Here is a 16,859-nt window from a genome sequence, read left to right as displayed (position 1 = left end):
CACACACAGACACACACAAACATAGCCTCTCAACACCCTCAAATTTAAAATGTCATTATGTAATGAGTTCCTGCGTGTCTCTGTCTTGTCTGGTTTCCACTATCTGTATTGTTTGAACACAGTGTTGTTGCAAATGTGTTGTCCCTCACTTGTCAGGTTCTGTCTTGCATCACTGAATGAAAAAAAAGGAAAACAAAAAAAAAAGAAATTAACTGTGTAGAAATTGCATCAAGCAGGGCATGGTGGCCAAGTGGTAAGGCGTTGGTCTCGTAAACCAAAGATCATGGGTTCGATCCCCATCCATGCCTTTAGGTATTCCTGTATGAATCCTCAGACGTGGGACAAGAGTGATTACTGCTACAATCTAATGATGATGTTTAAGGAATGTAAAATTCTTCTCTAGCCAGATATTTCATTACTGTCTTTGCTAGAGTAAAAGGACAACTTGAAGTTCTTGTCAGCATTGATAGTAGGCACATTGTATTCCAGCTAAGTCTGTCACAATAAAAGCCTCCAATGCTAATCATCAGGAGAGACTTAACTTCACACAACTCAGAAAATTACCTGAAGAGTTAAAAATGGAAGTAGAAAATTAATCTGAGACTTTTTAGCTCTGATCTGTCTGCCTGCCATGGCATAAATCCGATTGTTTCTTTGGTGGCGTAAAAAAAGAGAGTTGTAACATAGCAGCATAGCAGATAGATGATGAAGTTTGTATAATTTTTCTAAATTTCAGAATATCATCTATCTTGTGACTGGGTGTGGCTTTGGCTCATTCAATCAACAAGTCCATACACCCAAGAGCAGATTTTACCATCTCATTTCTCATGATTATAAAGCTTAATATATAAACTTAGAGATGTTTTTTCATGACCAAAATTTGGCCTGGTGGTCGATTTTCAAAACACAGGTTGGATTGCATAGATTGGTACAGATTAATATGCTAGAAAGCTTGATTATTTTAAGATGATCAATTAAACCTAAAGGTTTAAAGCCAGGGTATGCCTTAACAAATGCTTTGTTTTTCATCATTTTGTTTACTTTATTTTTCTTATTTTGACCAAAAGATCATTAATTTGCTCATCAGACATTTGTTCTCATGACTCCCTGGGCTGTGGAGGCATTGAAAAAAGGCTTTTAAATATTCCTATGGTGATGATTGTGCCTAACATTTTTTAGTTTGTTAAAGGGATAGGTTTTCAACGGTCAGTACTATTTCTATTTCTATTATTTTGAGTCCTTGCTGCATGAGTTAACTGCTGTTGGCACTGGTCACAAAAAAGAAAGGAAACTAAATGTTGAGAATTTGCTTTACACAGTACAGATATAGGGAATGGTGGCCTAATGGTAAGGTGTTGATCTCATAAACCAAAGATCATGGGTTCAATCCCCATCCATGCCTTTAGATGGACTTCTATAGTTCCTCAAACATAAAGCACAGTTTTGACCAAAGCTGGCTTATACTGTGTGATATCAAACCAACTGTCATGGTGGCCCAGCAGTCTTTCTGCAACCAAAGAAAGAGAGAGAGAAACTGAATGTTAAGAACCCTCTTTGTTTAACACCATTTCTGGGCATGTCCTTTGACATACTCTCCTAAACTAAAGATCATGGGTTCAATCAATGCCTTGCTGTAATTTGTCGACTGCAGAACCCAGGAACTACTGAGACTTGTCAGTTTTCTGAGGGGCAACGTTGTTCCATGTTTAGCTTGAGCTAAATAGCTTTCTAGGATCACCGTTGAACCTTCATACCATCACTTGTGAGAGTTTTTGTATATTCTGCCAAGAGACTTACTCAATGATTGTTGTGACCTTAACTTCAGGTTCCAGGGAAAGCAAAAATAACCAACAAACAATGGAATAGCATGAAGGTGTTCAATCTGGTATACTTGGCTATCTGTGAAATATACCAGTAAGTCCACCTCTGAATGGCTCAAATAAATAAATAGATAAATAAAATAAACAAAAAAAAAAAAAAAAAAAAAAAAAGGTTTTGGAGTGGCCAAGTCAAAGTCCGGACTTAAATCCACCTGGTGGGACCTTAAACGGGTAGTTCAAGCTCAAAAACCCTTCAATATGGCAAAGTTAAAACAATTCTGTGAAGAAGAGCGGGCCAAAATTGCTCCACAGCGATGCAAAAGACTCATCAGTTATCGAAAACGCTTGATTTCAGTTATTGCTGCCAAGGCACAACAAGTTATTAGGTTCAGGGGGCAATTACTTTATCACACTGGGCCAGAAAGGTTTGAATTTTTTTCCCTTAGTAAATAAAATAATCATTTAGAAATTGCATTTTGTATTTACTTGGGTTGTCTTTGTGAAATATAAATATTGGTTTGATGATCCAAAACATTTAAGTGTGATAAATATGTAAAAACATCAGGAATCAGAAAGGGGGCAAATACTTTTTCATGGCACTTTACCTTGCAAATCTTTCATGTCATAGGGCAAATTCATTTTGCAAAACTCCAGTGTGAAACGTTTGTGCCACATCAGAAAATTGATCTAACCAGTCAAGTTTATTTGAGGAGAATGAGACGGCAGCTACACGTGGGGTTTGGTTATACTGGAAGCTGATAGCAATGGCTGCTGCCAGTGTTGCATTTAGCTCAGTTGCAGCTTTAGCATAGCAGCAATTTTATCAGAAGTGGACCATTATGATGTAAACCATCTCCCTACCCCTTTCAGCATGAGTTTGTGATAGTTATGCACAGTGATTAGTTTTATTGTTAACTAGTGTATACTACGGTTGTCCTGGTGTAACAATTAGCTTGAAGGTGTAGTACAGCAGTTTAGCAGGACTTGGCCACATTTCCTTATTAAACAAGAGCAAAGAACAACAATGCAAGCTTTTCTTGGCAGGGGAGATGTTTCAGTACATCTACTAACCGGCCTCGGTTGTTTTATCCAACATGCTCTGCTGTTTGTAACGTGCCTAGCTCAGGTTAATGTCTGAACTACTCATGTGTGCTACCTCATTTTGTTACTCTGATTGGCTCTTAATGAATGTGACAGACAGAACATCTGCCCACTCACCTTCTGAGAATTTTTGGAAAAGTCCTGCCATTCCCAAACACTTTGTATGGGAGGTTAGGTTGAATAGGAGGTTATCCATGCCATGCATTGGACATATGAAAGTCTATGTGGCGGGTCATGTTAGGAAAAAGGGCTTAACCCAATGATCCAGCAAATAAGGCACAAGTAAATGTTGTCAGAGTGTAGTTGATGACATGCTCTTTATTTTTAGAAAAACACTATCTTATAAGGTTATATAGCTCTGATTGAAACTTCCCCTGAGTATTTTGTACAATAAGGTGTTTCCTTGGTGACTTTGTCACATTTGGTTCTTTGGGGAAAAAGCTGGATAAAAAGTGATTGTTGCCTCTTTTTATGTAGATACCAGAGGGAACAGCTGTCTCTGCAGTGCTAATGGGAATCCAAAATAAAGGCAAGAGCAAGTTCCCCCTCTGTTTTCTGCCTCTGAACAGCTTCAGTAGAGGAGAGAAGAGATTAAGGGCCTTGATGTTAATTGTGGAGCAAGATAAGAGCATGATGCTTGAATTAACTCATCTCAGATCTTTGGTGTAGTGTTTCAAAGTGGCTGACATTCCAGTTACAAGCACACTTGTCAAATATTAAGTCTTTCCTCTTTCTTTCCTGGCCACTCAGTGAATAAAGTCTTTCAGGGTAATGCTGCATTGATTTTAAAGGGAGAGAGAAAAAATGAATAAGTTTCTCCTTGAAAATGTCCCTAAAGTCAGCATTAAACTGTCAGACATGTTTAAGATGACTTTTGTGTTGAATAAAGAAAGGGCTTGGCTTGGTTTTATCAAGAGACGACAGAGAATATTGACCTCAGCAGTGCAAAAAAGTTCACCTCTTCTTGACTTTTGATAGTTATTGCACAATTTTTGCCCGTTATTGTAATCCACCACCATTTATTTTTGTTTACTTCTACTCTATCTGGAATAGTCTTCTGTTTTTTAAATGAAGAAAAGTGTCGTGTCAGTGGCCCTGTTCACACAATAACCTTTTGCTGTGATTAAGCTGTGAGTTTATACCACAGCAGCATTTGGGAGGTCTCAGAAGGGAAAGTTTAGAATATGGGCAAACTTTTAGAAACACCACCCTCTCTGTTGTCTTGTAAAATGGTAAGATACTGCCCCCCCCCCCCCCTTAAAGAGTGAGACCATACGTTCTGATTTTACTTTTATTTTTATGAATAACATCAAATTTACTGATTTTAGCTTGAAAAATGGAGGAACCATACTTGGACATATGCCTGTTTAGGGGGGTAAAATGATGTCTATGTTAAAACATATAGTCACCTCATCTAGCAACCATACTTAGTGCATTTTCTTGGAAAAAAATGTACTAGTATACAAAAAAGTTATCTGATCTGATGTTTAAAAAGAGTGATACAACATTATTTACTTCTAGACCTTCCTGATCCCCTGTGTGGTTGCATCCAGAGGTTTAAATAATTAATAAAGTGGCTGCTCTGACATCCTTGTAAATTACCCGCAACCCATCTCTGAAGTCACAGAGCCCGTAGATCAAACATGCTCCTTCCCTCGTCCTGCTGCCGCTCTGACAGTAGGTGTTTGATCAACTGCATTAAAAGTTTTGTCATTCTACAGGTTGTTCAGGAAGCTTAGTCATAAAACAGACATCAGTATTGACGTTTCTATTGGGCCAGAATCAATAAAAACAGATTTGTCACTAGGACAGTTGCATAACTTCACAATTGCTTTATTGTTTGCTTCTGGTCTGCTGGAAAATTGATATATATTTTCTAAATGGTCCACACAAGGTCATGGTCTGACCATAATATCTGCAGGAGGTTTTGATCTACATGGAACAAACTTCCAAGAAATATACTCTTTGTACAAACCCTGGTTTAAGGAGTTTTAAAATCCTGGACCAGGGATTGGCATTTAGCGGCCCTTGGGTCAAAGCTTGCCTGCTGGCAATAATATCCGGCCTGCAAGATTATTACGATAGTGACTATTTATTCTTCTCAACAACAATGCTGGAGCAGACACAAACACACAAACAAGATGAGAGCAGCACTGCAGACAGTGGTCAGTTGCTGCACCATCATTGCACAGCATTTATCCCCAACATCTTCATTTCCTCTTTACTCTTTTGCCTATAAAGTAATGCAAAAGGCAGTGTAGTTTTAAACCTGAACTAATACATGTCAAGTTTAGTCCTTTCTGAAAAAGTGTAAAGACCACTTTGAGAGGACCATGTCTTGCATACAGCCACAACTTCACTGCAGATAAGACACATGGGCTTTGCATTCATAAAGCCAGGTGAGATGAATGCATTGCCGTCGCCCATTTTTTAATTTGTATGCTCTATTTTTCCTGTCATTTTACCTCTTGAGAGCTTTTTACAGTGACATTTTCCTTGCAAGCTAGCTTAAATATTTGGCTAAATATACTCTGCACACAACATAATGGCTGCACTTAAAACAATAAAGCTATAACTGTTTGTAAAAAAATCTTTCATAACTCAAGTAGGCCAACAATGAACTTGTTCATTTCCTACACATGCTGAAATGGATAAAGACACACAGTTAACATTTCAAAACCCAAACACATCACACTGACTGCGTTTCTGACTGTCCTCATAGATTTGATGACAGCTGAACAGCTGACCCTCTCAGCCTGATGTTGTGTAAGAAAAGAAGGGACACTACTTATAGAAAGTTGAAAAATGTTTAATCCATTAATCGTAGCCTCGTACTTTTCCCCCCACTTGAATCTAGCTGTTGCACTGTTCCACTGATGCTATCCATGCCTTCAAATTCCTTATGGAAGCTTTTCTGGTCAGCCTGGAACTCGTGTGACTTTTGGGGATCTTTAACCCTCTGAGCCCTCTACTACTTTTTCTTTAACCCATTGTTTCTCGCCTGAACTTATTGTCTTAAAAAGCTTGTAAAGCATCAACCCTGTGGTGCACAATTAAGTTCTAAACATCTTTTTTTTTTTTCCAGGACAAACTGGCTTTAAGAATATGTTTGCTACAGCAATGTCGCTTGAACTTAAAAAAATGTAATTGGACTATAAAAACAAAAGGGAAAAAACATTCAGAAACAGTAAACATTAATGAATAAGGGTGATTTTGGCACAAACTTGTTCTCCCATCTCTTGGGGACCAAAAAGTGAAAGAATAATCATTCTGTTACAAAAAGTCTCCAAAATATTCACATTTTGTCATAAAAGTCCTTGCGCTTTAACCCTTAGAGCTCACAGCTATTTTTTTCACCATCATGTCTCGCCTGGACTTGTGTCTTAAAAAGCTTGTAAAATATCAACCCTGTGGTGCACAGTCAAGTTCTATACATCTTTCTTTTCAGGACAACCTGGGCTTTAAGAATATATCTACTACAGTAATGTCACTTGGATTATGGAAAAGTAATAGGAATCTAAAGACAAAATAAGAAAACAAATCAGAATTTGAAACTCAAAGATTTTTATTAATAACACACAGTAAACAATAGTGACAAAGCATTTTCTTTGTATAGACTTGTTCTCCCATCTCTTGGGGACAAAACTGTGTAAAAATAAACATTCTGTGACAAACAGTTTTAAAAAATATCTAAATAAATACAAGAGAAAGTCAATGCGTTTTCTTGCAGTTAGATTCATTTGTGCCGTTCCTCTAAACAGTAGAGAAGCAACTGGTCGACTACAACTCCCACAATGCTTTGCATCTAGTTGCCCTCATGTTGCCCTCAACAAATATGGCCGAAGAAAGCCAAAGTACATGATCGAAAATGGATTAAAAATGGACAAAAAGACGCTTATTATCACATCTAATGCCGTGGATTTAATATTTAAAGACCCGGAAAAGTCACTGAAGATTTGGGCTCACTAGAATGGCTTCCTTAAGGGCTACAGAGACATCGAGGGTAGCAAATGATCGGCAAAACGGTCAGCTTTCAGGGGAAAAAAGAGTGTCTACCTCGTATGGTTCGAAAGTTATTTACTTTTTCTAAACTGCATTGCTTCTTGTTGTATACAACAACCCTATCCTCAGAGACCCTGGACAGTCAGCCAAGTTCTGGGTTCACTAGAAAATATTCTGTAAGAGCTACAGTTCAAAAGTTAGCAAGCAATTTACAAAGGGGTGTGGCTCCGGAACGGATCCGTGCCGCTGGAGCTCTAAGGGTTAAGGAATTTGAGTCATTATTTAAAGCAGTTCCAATCTGCAGTGACTGAGGGAGAGATTACAGCCTCCCTGTGTCTCTTTCTCTGTAGTATGAGTCATTCAGGCTCTCTTCTCCAGTCTATGAGTGTTTGGGCATGCAGCGTTTCGCTAAGCATGACTTAAAAATTAAAACAGCCTGCCACTGGTTGTCACAGCCTGGTGAAAATTCTGGGATACAAACAGACAAATTTCTTCTGGTCCTTCAGTACATATAAACATGAAAACTGATGCTCTGTACAGAGTCTGTGGTCTTTTTCATATCACAATGTGTCATTAAAACAATCCCTGTACTTGTGTAGGGAAGAGATGACATTTAAAAAGACACATCAAAACTGAGCAATCTAAGAAAGGCTGTTTAAACTGGTTTATACAGGGTCAAAGACCTCCTCAGGTGATTGATCTATGTTATATTTTAACCAAACAGAGATGCTTTACTGACTGGGACCGGGTTATGCAGGGGAAAAGGGGTAACATTCAGTATGTCATCTTTAAAAATGAAACTCAATCAGATGCAGGGTTTCTAAATAAATCTTTTCATAACAAAAGTCTGATCAGCAGTAATGCGAAGAGTCAAGTTATTTCATGAATGTTTTTGGGACAAACATCCAGAAAGATCTCTGTACTGTGTTGATGAGCAGAAACAGGGAAATCTGTTGAAGCTGCACTCTTACAGCACTGGGTGAGCCAGCCCAGCCCTTTGCTTGTGGACAAAACTGCATGTGGCATGGTTTTTAATTTGAATCTTTTTGCCTTTGGCCTTCTTTTCACCCACCCAACAAGCAAAACAAGCTAATCCAAACAGAAAGGTAGCTACTGGAGACCCAGCTCACGCAGCTAGTTAACAGCTGCAGCAGCTGAGGTAAGCAGGATAAACTACTCTTATTATTGCTTTCTGCAGTTCAGTTATTTATTTTTTTTTAGGTCGCAGCCCAGGTAGTGTATAATGACATAGGTGGGGAGTTCAGAAATAACTGCTTTTAGCATCTTGTTTGTTATCTTGCCGCTGTTTCAAGGACTCTGGCGAGAGCTGGCTTCTGAGAGGAGAGGTGAGAGGAGAAATCTCTGGAGTGAGCTCACGAGTGGCTTCATTGTAAGCTGTTTACTCAGTTTCAGACACTTGTATAATACATAGACACATTTATATTTAGGTACAATCATGCTTTAACATCTGTTGTTTTAGGCCTAACAAATAAAAGTTGCAACTGTAAAAACCAAACATTTGGAGCTGAAGAGTTGTGAGACGAAAGGACAAGACAGGTCAAATATAGAGGGAAACACTTTGAGATACATGTTTTCATAATTCTTTCCTGTGCTCTTATACAAAGCTTAAACACAACACAGCTGTCTGATGAAGGAGATGTCATCATTAAAGAGTTAAATCTCGACCCCATCTGTTGGAAATTAAAGTTTACAACATGCAAATGGTTGATTTCCCATTCGTACGTGTGTTTTTGGTCTTATTGATTTGGTTTTGCAGGAGCTGTTCTTCATTGCCGGGCTGTCTCTTCTTACTAGTGTTTTATGCTTTTAACGGTGTGTGACGGGCAGCATGAGACCAATTTAAAGTGTAAGGAGAGCTGATGATGATGATAATGATGATGATGATGGTGACAGAGATCTTCTCTTCTGGCGACAGCTGTTCACACACACACAGCACAAACACACATGCTGACACAAATATGCTCCAAGACCTTCGGAGGAAGTGAAGTCAGAGAAAGGTCACAGAACTGCAGGAAATCAACCAGTGGCCTGACTTCACAGGTACTGTAATGACATTGTATCCAAATACGTTTTCTTTATTGTGGAGGTCGCACTCCTTTTGCAGCTACAACAGCCTTCACTCTTCTTGGAAGGCTTTCCACATGATTTCAGAGTGTTTCTGCTGGAATTTGTGCTCATACATTCTGGGCGCATGAGGTCTGACAGTGATGTTGGACAAGAAAACCTGGCTCGCAATCCACATTCCATTTCATCCCAAAGGTGCTCAATGGGCTTTAGGTGGGCCAGTCAAGTTCTTCCACGCAAGCTCATCAAACCATGTCTTTATAGTCCTTGGTTTTTGCCCTGGGGTTCAGTCATGTTGGAATAGAAATGGGCCTTCCCTTAAATGTTGCCACAAAGTTTGAAGCATAGCATTGTCCAAAATGTCTTGGTATGCTGAAACATTAAGACTGGCCGTCACTGGAAATAAGGGGCATAGTCCAAACCCTGAAAACCAGTCCTATACCATTATCCCGTCTCTACCATACCTCACAGTTGGTACAATAGAGTCAGGCAGGTAATGCCCCCCTGTCATCTGCTAAACCCAGACTCACCCATCCAACTGCTAAAAAGAGACACTTGTCATACCACAAAACACATTTACACTGCTCTAAAGTCCAGTATAAGATTTGATGTACAGTGCTTAACAAATTTATTAGACCACCCTAACCCTAACCAAAGTAAGGTTTGTGCCACAGCTGCCCTAAATTAACAGCACTGGTAATTACCAAAATAGTTTTTTATGTTTCTGCAATGGTTAATACACCAATATGTAGAAGCTCTTTAACCCAAATGATATTTTTAATGCTAAAATATAATTATTATTGTTATCCATGAATTTTCAAATGTAATGATTTACAAAAAAAAAAAGGAAAAAATAGTAAAGTACATTATTATTTCTTGATAATTGTGTCAAATTATAGTTATTTACTTGCATTTCTAAACAGAAAAAATTAGTTTTAGTGGTTGAATGTTATGCTTGATTAATTTCTGGCTTCTCAGAGAAGCCCAGTGAGCCGGCTCAAATTTGGGTGAATTCAGCTTGAAATCCCTCATTCCTGTTCAAAATGGTAAAATGTGGAGAGCTCACTGAAAATGAAAGAGTCCACATTAAAGCACTTCATGATGCTGGATGGTCTCTGAAACAAATATGACAGGTGGTCTAATAAATTTGTTAAGCACTGTATGTACCTAGTCTGGAGATGTGCAAAGCTTTACTGGACCCAAATATATCTATGCCTGTATGGTCAGATAACATGTTCCATAGATGGTTAGAGCAGAGATAGTCTTCTTGCTAACCTTGCAAAGCAGATGGATCCTTGCTGATTCCTTGTTTTTCACTGGCGAATCTATCTTGCAAAGCTCCCGTCTGAACCGTTTGGGCCTGGTTAGAAAGTGACAGGACCAATCAGAGATGAGGGGCAGTACTTTCAGGCGCGGCAGAGCCATGATGTAAATAAGCAGCAACAAGAAGCTGGTGCAATTATGGCAAAAGGGCTCCGCGTGGATGCTGCTAAAGCACCAGTTTTGTAAGAACTTGACAACATTTCTTCGTTATAAGAAGAACAAAGAACAGCAGTGAGTTATTTTCTTCTCAAAAGTGACAAAAGTCGAGTACTTACATGTCTACAGTTGCCATGGTTCACGTTATTCCTCGGCAGCTGCGCACGCGCAGCTTGATAGGTGCTATGTCACGTGTTTTGTTGTTCTGACTGATCTGTAGAGATGTGACAGAAAGTTCATCCAATCACACTCCAGCCTCTACCTTTTCCCAAATGTTTCCTATTGAAGCTTTCCCAGATGGATGTGTGAAACATATCCCTCTGACATGTCCAGTTAACTTATTGCAGGAAGCAGACTTTAGGACGGCTGACATGCTGATAGACCTGATTCTATCTTTACAGCACCTCAGGCTTTAACCATTACCTTGTTTGATCAGACCTTTACCTTGTATGCATCTTAAGGTTTGACCGTTGCCTTATCAGTTTCATGATGTCACTCTGCTGATTGAAGTTTTTGATGGAGGACCTCCTTACCCAGAAAGGAACCTCAGTCCTGTCACCATGTATTGATTCTGCTGTCTCTTCAATAAATCTACAAACTCCATGATGGTCTCTCTTTCATCACGTTTCCTCTTCTGTCAGTTGATCAACCTCAACAAGTGTCTTTTATGTCACTTTCATCCACACTGGGATTTTACGTGGTCTTCATCTTCATGGCTGAGTTGCTGATGTTCCTAAATGCTTCCACTTTCTAATAATATCAGACACAGTTGACTGTGGAATATCCAACAGGGAGGAAACTTCAAGAGCTGTCTTACTGCACAAGTGCCACCCATCACAGTACAATGTGTGGCTCTTGACTGCCAAATTCAAGCTGGACAGCATCTCCTTTATCTGGGCCTCTCACCTTTGCCAATGGTTTTTAAGCCCTTGGGACATCCACAGCTCGGGCAGGGGCTTGTGGAAACCCTCCCACCTACCCTAGACTCGCAACATCCACCCCTTACTGTGCCCTAAAGGTGTGGACTAGTGGTAATTTTACAGTTTTTTTTATTCTAGTCTTAGTCTTTAAATCTGTTAAACCTTTGTTTAGAGGCAACAGTAAAAGCTAGCACTCGGAGAGCGCAGACCTCCACCATTAGCCCTATCTCCCAATAGTACAGAATCTGTTAAAAAATTCCTGGATCCAGATGGTGACCTGGATCACTCCCAAAATCTAATCAGTTCTTCCTTATGCCGTTTCCTGAAAATTTCATCAAAATCCGTCCATAACTTTTTGAGTTATGTTGCTTACAAACAAACTAACAAACCCTGCCGATCACATAACATCCTTGGCGGAGGTAATGATTAGTCTCCTACATGTTGTTTTATGGTTTAAGCATGATGATTATAGTTCCAGACCAACTGTTAAAAGTAACATTACTGCTGAGAAAATGTCTGTGCAGTGGGAGTGGAATTGTGCTATGTACTGTATGCTTTTCATTTAGACACATCCTCTAATTGAAAATGTCGTGCAACAAAATTTAGACCAGGTTTTAGCTGTCTGGATTGTCTTTGTTTTTCATATATTATTCTTAAAGTCCTTAAAGTTATAGCAAAGCCCACAAGTTTTAGTGTTATGGTTCTTGCATCTTTTTTAGCCCAAAGCCTAACGCAGAAATGTTTAGTTAGCTTCAAAGGTGAAGTAAGCTTACCTTTTTGTGAGTCCACATCTCCACATGTCACCATTTTCAAACTTGTACTTTTTGTCATGTGTCACCCCTTTAGACATTTGTAAGACTTTACTTATCTCCCTCTAGAGATGTTTGAGACTTATCTGCTGTTTTTCACATATTCCAAAACCTGGAAACACAGTTTGATAAACAAGGAGCCCTCCAGAACTGCATGCTTGAATGGGCAGGAGATTTGTGTGCACTTAAATGTGCCACTGGAAGTCTGTCAATCAAATTAAGGGTAATTCAGTACCAAGCACATCCTGATATATACGGCTACAAATGCAACAGTTTTTGTTTGTCCTGCTCTGGGCCTGACCAGGACAGCTGAATCAGTAAGGACCCATGCTGTGACAGCAGATTGGAGTGCACAAGTGCTCCTCCATGAAGTCCACCCTCGCTGTTTGCTTATTCCTTCAGGGCCGCTACAAGCTGAATGTTGCCTTGGCTTATGCAAGTAACTGGCAACTGACTGTTAAAAAAAGGGAAACAAAAATGTGAAAACAGAAGTTTGGATTCTGTGGGAAGGCAAAAAGATTTTTTTTTCTTATAGGTTACACAAAGTTCATTTAAACTCTGTAATATTTCAGTAATATCTCACTCTGCTTTAATCTTTATTACTGCAGGTTGACATTTTCACTTATTATGCAGTGCAGTTTTTCTCTGTATATTAAACCTGATTCACGATGAACAGACTGTAACTTTGCACTTCATATGTAGTATGCAAAGGACAATAATCTTCAATAGTTACCAGTCATTTTGTTTAGGTCTTTGATGCTATTTATTTATGCAATGCTTTTTGCGTGCACAAAAGGAAATTCGTATATGTACAGCTCAGGATGACAGATGTGTTGATGTAACTTGTAGCTGAGTAGGGACCAGATAAAGTCAAGCCATGTCAAGCCTCACAAGATGTTGATTTAATTTTCCAGCAGGACTTGGCACTTGCCCACACTGCTGAAAGTACCATACCAACAACTGGTTTCATGACCATGGTATCCCTGTGCTTCATTGGCTAGCAAACTCAACTGACCTGAACCCCACAGAGAATCCCTGGGGGATTTTCAAGATGAAGATGAGACACCAGACCCAAAAATGCAGAGGAGCTGAAGGCTGCTATCAAAGCAACCTGGGCCTCAATAAAACCTCAGCAGTGCCTCAGGCTGATTGCCCCCATGCCACACCACATTGATGCAGTAATTAATGCAAAAGGAGCCCTAACCAAGTACTGAGTGCATTTAAATGAACATACTTTTCAGGAGACCAGGATTTCTGTTTTATTAAAAAAAAAAAAAAAAATTATCAAAGCTTTTTTATACTTGATGTCCCTTTTTGTTGCTAAAGGCACATGAGGAGCAACCTTCTCATTCAAACATCCTCAGTAGGGGGGAGCAGAGGTTGCACAAAAGAAAATAGAAATGACAAAGCATTAAGTCATGAAAAGAAAACAGAAAAATTGAAAAGAGAAACAAAAAGACAGTGAAAGATAAGACAAAAGAAAGAATGTGAAAAAAAGTTTCCTCCTCATTTGAAATTTTAAGCCCATTCACTCTTGACGCTGAGGCTGCCTGTTTATTCCCCAGGCTTGGCCTTTGATGTGCGTCTCTGAGGAGAGTGCCTGTGTGTATTTGTGCTCATTTACAGTATGTATATGTGTATATTCAGGTGAGCGGGTCTTTGAACATGTGTGATGCTGCACAGAGAGGAGGTAAATTGGCTTGTTCACAGACGGTACCTGTCACCATGAAGCCCGTTCGTTAGTGAGCGAGTGCGTTGAAAATGAGCCATGAATTAACATTAGCTCTCTGAGCAGCTGCATCATAACAAACCACAACTTTTGTTCCCATTCAGCCTCTCTTTCCTTTATCTCTCGTTTCTCAAGCCTTAATTGTGTTTCCTCTCACAGACCCTCCAGAATTTCTCCTCTGTTGTTCTTCCTTCTCCTCCTGGTCTGCCTCTAGTGTTAAAGGCATTCATTTTCTGGGATAAGAAAACGCACATGTAGCATTGTTGTATGATTGTCGAGTTCAAAAGTTCAGCACGTCTTGAATATCGATAGGTTTCCTAGGGTTCCTCCAGGCAGCTGTGGCGTCCTGCTGCTGTGTTTTGGCATCTAGCAGGGTGAGAAGTCGGCTGTGTTCTTTTCTTGGTCATGCTAATGATGCAGCCCACTGTGAACTGAGGAGAGAAGCTGTTCTCCCATCCTTTCTGTCCGCTACTGGTGGCCAGCTATGCTCACTTATAATGAACACCATTTTTTCTGTTGAACAATAATCTCTATGGTTTCTTAAAAAATAAATTTAGATAAAATAAAATCAAGTGTGATATTTCTTATGAAGACCTGAAATGCATATGGCATTACTTATCTCTGTATGTATATAAGCTATTAGAAATCTGAGGTAGAGAGTAAGACTTCATTTGAAAAAAATTTATTTTTGCCTTTTATAATGTCAGTTCTTGCTTCAGATCCATAGAATCTGTTTCATGGTCAAAGCTCAAATCAATGGAGCTTTTCTAAAATTTTAATTTTGTTCAACACATTGATTCAAATAAATCTGAATGTACAAACAAACTTTTTTGACCTTAGTATTTGAGATCCTCATTAATCAGGAGGGACTGCACAGTGGTACTCTGAGAGTCTAAGTTTAAATGATTATCAAATACAACACCAAGATTCTTAGCAGAGGACTTCATATTGATGGCGAGGGGTCCCATGCAGTTGCTAACCTACTTATAAAAATTACCATGGCCGATTACAAGAATGTCAGTTTTCTTCAGATTGAGACTGAGAAAATTTTGAGACAACCACTTAGAGGCAGAAGAAAAGTAGTCATGAAGGACAGAGATTGTTAAGGTGATTAGGTTTATATGAAAAATACAGCTGAGTTTCATCGGCGTAGCAGTGGTAAGAAGTGTTACAGGAGGACTGGAGCAAGTCACCACATTTAGAGTGAAAATGGGATTGGACCCAAAATTGACCCTTGTAAGGGAGCTGCAGAAGACTTGATTATTGATAAACACGTTGAAATATATGAAAAATGATCGCTACGTTTGATTGATGCACCTCCTTTATTCTCTGATGCATCCAAAGTCAATTTGTTTTAGAACCAACATGCGGCATAAAAACTCATCTCTTTGCCCATAAGATCTTATAGTGGCACCTACTTTCTCACTTTTCCATTAGATAACTTATATGAAAGCTTCACTCTGATTTACTACAGCAGTAGGTCCAAAATGAAAATAATTTTCTTTATTTTCACTTCCACTTAGCTAGTCTTACGTTGAAATATCATGATGCAGATCTGTAAAAAGTAAAGTGTCAGGTTTACCCTCAAATGGAAAAAAAAAAACAATTTAAAATCTTTGTTGTTTAATCGAGGTCCATCTGATCATTTCTGATGCTGCTCAGGTAGTCAGGATCTAAACTCTGATAGGCGCTTTAGTGACACAGCATCAGGCAGGCTTGCTTGATCTATATTGGATTGTTAGCTGTAGTTTTATGCAGATATCTGCTTGTGGAGATCAGTAAATCATTGTTAGAATAATGCAGATACAAGAGCGATTTTTGTCATTTGAAGGCCCAAGGCAAAGAACTGGATGAGACATTTCTCTGTTTTATTTAAGACAATTATTTAGAGACACTTCTTTTAAGTTAAAAAAGCCACAGAACAACATCACTACAGGACAAACCCCAAAGTGGACAGCCATTAAATGCTCCTTACTTCTCATATGATCAACAACATGACTGAAAGTCTCATTAAAACAGTTTGTCTCGAGGCTAAGTGTATCTTATGAAAATAAAAAACATGTCCTACAGGTCCCTCTGCCACAAAACAGGGTTTTAGAAATGAATTAAAAATGAATGCTGTCATAGACACACTTCTCATGCAGAATCTGCACACAGATGTTTTGTAGAATTTGTAAAAAGACCTTGCATTCAACTAAATCATTAAACTTACGTTTAAGCTACATATGAAGTATTCTAATTACATGACCAATGAACACATTACATATTTGACATTAAAGACAGAAACCTTTCTCTCTGTTCAAAAACCCTGTAAGAAGAAATTAAGTTTTTTTAAATGAGACTAAATTATTCAGGTCATCATGAGCTTTGCTGATCTTTAAGTGACTGTGCTGAACTTTGAATAGTGTGTAGCCCTGCAGTTAGGCTTTAAAATCAACAAAATCGAAGACGTTAACACTCGAGGAAATGTGGTAGTGGATGAAGCAGCTTTTAAAGACCTGTAAGATTCATGTAGGGGTCCTGCTAATCCTGGAAGAGTTTCAAACTACAACAACAACCTGCCAGCTACCTTACAAAGGGACCTGAGTCAAGAATGTTAATAATGTCTTTGGCCCGCAGGTGCACTGTGGTTAGCAAAAGGGAAAAAAAGAAAAACACAGAAAAGCCCCGTCAACCTTTGGAGCAAAGGAAGGTGTTGGCATCAATCAGACTTTCCTGTGACCTGTGAAATGGGGAATGGAAACACTTGGGGTGGAAACTGCCCGGTTCCTCATGGTGTGTTTGTTATGTAACTGTGGTTAGATACAAATATGAGGTAGGCAAAAAGTGCACTCAAGTACATCACTTGAGTAAATGTACTGTGTGACTTCCCATCATTTTTCTTAGTGAAGACGTTATTTTCATGTATTTGTTG

The 16,859-nt window shown here is 39.0% G+C and overlaps 1 non-coding gene across 1 annotated transcript; it reads left to right on the top strand.

Moving 5' to 3' along the window:
• The first annotated feature begins 236 nt into the window (after positions 1 to 236).
• trnat-cgu lies at positions 237 to 308 on the top strand. Its single transcript has one exon. It is a non-coding gene; the product is annotated as a tRNA-Thr (tRNA).
• Positions 309 to 16,859: the final 16,551 nt, after the last annotated feature.

This window comes from Cheilinus undulatus, linkage group 10, assembly GCF_018320785.1.
Source record: "Cheilinus undulatus linkage group 10, ASM1832078v1, whole genome shotgun sequence".
NCBI lineage: Eukaryota > Metazoa > Chordata > Actinopteri > Labriformes > Labridae > Cheilinus > Cheilinus undulatus.
Note: the sequence above shows the minus strand (reverse complement) of the source record. Positions and strands in the feature narration are given on the sequence as shown.